Below are 3,732 nucleotides of genomic sequence, written 5' to 3'. Positions count from 1 at the left end.
TCACCAAAGTTATTGTGTTAACACCCTCGACAAAATGGGATAGTTGAAAGAAAAAAATAAGCATCTCCTAGAAGTGGGGAGAGCCTATGTTTTTCACAAATAATGTTCCAAAATATTTTAGGGGTGATATAATTCTTACAACAACTTATCTCGTTAATTGACTGTCTTAAAAAATTCTACATTTTCGAACTCATTTGCAAGTTTTTTCAAAAAATTGTTTGACCTCTAGGATCTCATCAGAATTACCAATTAAGTTGTTTGGTTGCACTGTGTGTGTTCACAACCATGATTAAAAACATGGGAAGCCAAATCCTAGGGTCATAAAATGCATTTTTAGGCTATGCACCAACCCAAGAGGGTTACAAGTGTTATGATCTTGTGCAGATTTTTTTTTTCAAAATTCAAATGTGCGTAAAGATTTAAAACATTTAGTTGAAGGTAATTTTCAAAAAACTAGGGTTCCTAAAGATTCTAAAATTTTGGAATTATCCACAAATGATTTGAGGTTGTTTTAAGATGATATTATCCAGATTGAACAAAATTCAAATTTAAATTCTAGGCCAACAAATCTCATTTTTTTATCAGCGCCCAACAACCTTAGACTAGATTCAAACCCAAAAAATAAATAAATAAAAATCAATTGAAAAACAATGCATATTCGAAAAAAATACAGCAAGTCATGAGCATGAAAAGTCCCCAATTAAAAATTCGATCCAAAGTTTCTTAACAAGGCCATGAGTCCGCCCTACAGGAGAACCAAAACTCACTTGGGATTCCTCCAGTCTTGAGTCATATTCCTAAAAAATCCTTTTTTGATGACTTAAATATTCCAATTGCTTTCTGAAAAAGTGTCAAGTCATGTACAAATTACCAAATGTCCAAAATTGTGTCCTATGAAAAAATATCACCATGTTTTTTTTGCTTTTACCACTCAACTCTCATTTGTGGAGATTTCGAAGAATGTTCAAGATGTTTTATAGGTTCCAGAGTGGAATGAGGTAGTTCCAAAAGAAATGAGGGCACTTTAGAACAACATGACTTGGGAAATAGTAGACCTGCGAAAAGGAAAGAAGACTATAGGATACAAATGGGTGTTTATTATGAAATACAAGTTAGATAGATCCCTTAAAAAATATAAGGCTCGTTTGATGGTTAAAGGCTTCACTTAAACTTATAGAATTGATTACATGGAGACACTAACACCAATGATGAAACTTAATACTGTGAGATTGTTGCTATCAATCATAGCTAACCTGAACTGGCCTTTGCTACAACCGGATGTCAAGAATGCGTTTTTGAATGAAAACTTGGAAGAAGTCTACATGGATGCACCACCGAGTTTCAAAAGCTTTGGCTCAAAAGTGTGTAGACTGAAGAAGTTTTTGTTTAAAAAAAAAAAAAATTTCTCAAGCAATCACCAAGGGCATGGTTTGAGAAATTCACCTATTTAGTGAAAAATCAAGGATACACACAAGCTCAAATCAATCACACAATGTCTTTTAAACACTTAGTAAGTAGAATATTAACTATCTTAATCATTTATGTTGATGACATTATCTTGATAGGTGATAATTCGATAAAAATAGATCGATTGAAGATGAATTTAGCCACAAATTCGAAATCAAAGATTTGGGATCTCTCAAGTATTTCTTAGAAATAGAGGTTGCTAGATAAAAAAAGAGTATTGTTGTGAGTCAACATAAATACAGTTTAGATCTTCTTAAAGAGACATGAATGAGTGGTTGTAGACCAGTAGACCCTAATGTGAAGTTTGGAGATAGCAAGAAAAGAGATCCTATAGACACTACATAGTACCATTTCTTAGGAATGGAGGTTGCTAAATAAAAAAAAGAGGATTATGGTGAGTCAACATAAATACATTTTAGATCTTCTTAAAGAGACATGAATGAGTAGTTGTAGACTAGTAGACCCTAATGTGAAGTTCGGAGATAACAATAAAAGGGATCTTGTAGACACTACACGGTACCAAAAGTTGGTCTTGAAATTGATTTACTTGTCTCATACACAACTTCACTTAGTCTTTGTAGTTAGCCTTGTTAGTCAATTTATGCACTCTCCATACAAAGAGCATTTAGAGGCCACCTATCATATTCTAAGGTACTTGAAGAATTCTCCAAGAAAATGCTTAATCTTTTAGAAGAACACTCAATGAGGTATTGAAGCCTATACTAATGAGGATTGGGTAGGTTCTTCCATCAATTGAAGGTCAAGTATAGGATATTGTACTTATGTGTGGGGTAATCTCGTTACTTAGAGGAGTAAGAAGTAGAATTTAGTAGCTCGAAGTAATGTTGAAGTGGAATATAAAGCAATGGCCAATGGAGTTTGTGAATTGATATGGCTATAACAAATCCTGGCTAAATTACAAATGCTTGTGAACACTTCTATGAAATTGTATTGCGACAATAAATCCGTAATTAGCATTTCCAACAATTCTATGCAACATGATCAAACCAAGCGTGTTAAGATCGATTGACATTTCATTAAAGAAAAATTTGAGGCAAAGATTATTTATATCTCACTTGTTCCAACTTCACAACAAACAACATATATCCTTATAAAAGGATTGTTCAAATCTAACTTTGAATTTCTTTTTAGAAGTAGGCCTTGATTGATATCTTTGTGCCAACTTGAGAGAGAGTGTCAGAAAGATAGAATTAGCTAGGATTTTATTCTTGTTTGAATTAAAAAAAAGAAAAAAAACACATTCCTACTTTTTTAGAATTTGATTCCTAGGAGTTAAGTTTATTTCTTATTTTGTTCCTAGTTTGTTGCTACTCTTTGTTTTTATGGATACTTGGTGTTCTATTTGTTTATAATCCACGCATTATTATAATAAGGGAAAATTTTATTAATTTTTTCTCCTCAAAACCTTCAGTGGGCATATTTGATGATAAGCTAAACACGTGTGAATGTAAGTGACAAGAACAAATAATAATGTGCTTAATATACAAAATAAATAAATAAATAGAGAAAAAGAAGAGAGATGCAAACATAAGTTTATGGTGGTTCAACCCAATCCCAGTGTATGTCAACTCTTTTCAAGTTCCAACTAAGTTGAAGATTTCAATATTTTCAAAGTTTCAACCAAAGTACTTGACTCCTTTATACTTGGATTTTAATTCCAATAGACCTTCTACACTTTTTCCTCAATGGTATCTCTCTCTTAAATAAATATCACAGTTTTAAGAGGTAGGAGAATGATCTTTCATAATCATAGTGGACAATTGGACTCAAGAGATTACAAAACGAAGGCTGATTGAAGTGTAGTACTTTCATGTATGTAAATTTGGTTCTAATGCACTCAAATAATTAATTGAAGGTCGTATTTTAATAATGAATAGTAAAAACACAATGCTTTCTTAGCAATAATTCCAAGTTGTGACTCTTAAAAGAGAAATAAGGTCAAATTAGGGCATAATTTACCTCAATCCACTGACTAACACATCATTTTAGAGGGACATGCTCAATCAAAGGTGAACAATTGATGGCTCAATCGATGACTATTGCTTGTTTCAACTTGAAAACAAATACCTTCTTGAGTGGTTGACTACCTTGTGGTTTTGATAATTTTGAAAGATATGAAAGTTTGAACTCTAAATCTTGAAAAATAATTGACTAGACATTTTCATGTACATTTGAAAAACCTTTGTGAAAAAGTTTTTTGTAGTTTGGATTTTTGCTTTAAGTAATTTTTGTCAAATGAACAAA

The sequence above is a fragment of the Vitis riparia genome, chromosome 2 (assembly GCF_004353265.1).
Source record: "Vitis riparia cultivar Riparia Gloire de Montpellier isolate 1030 chromosome 2, EGFV_Vit.rip_1.0, whole genome shotgun sequence".
Classification (NCBI taxonomy): Eukaryota; Viridiplantae; Streptophyta; class Magnoliopsida; order Vitales; family Vitaceae; genus Vitis; species Vitis riparia.
The sequence above is the reverse complement of the archived record's forward strand: the minus strand, read 5'-3'. Positions refer to the sequence as shown.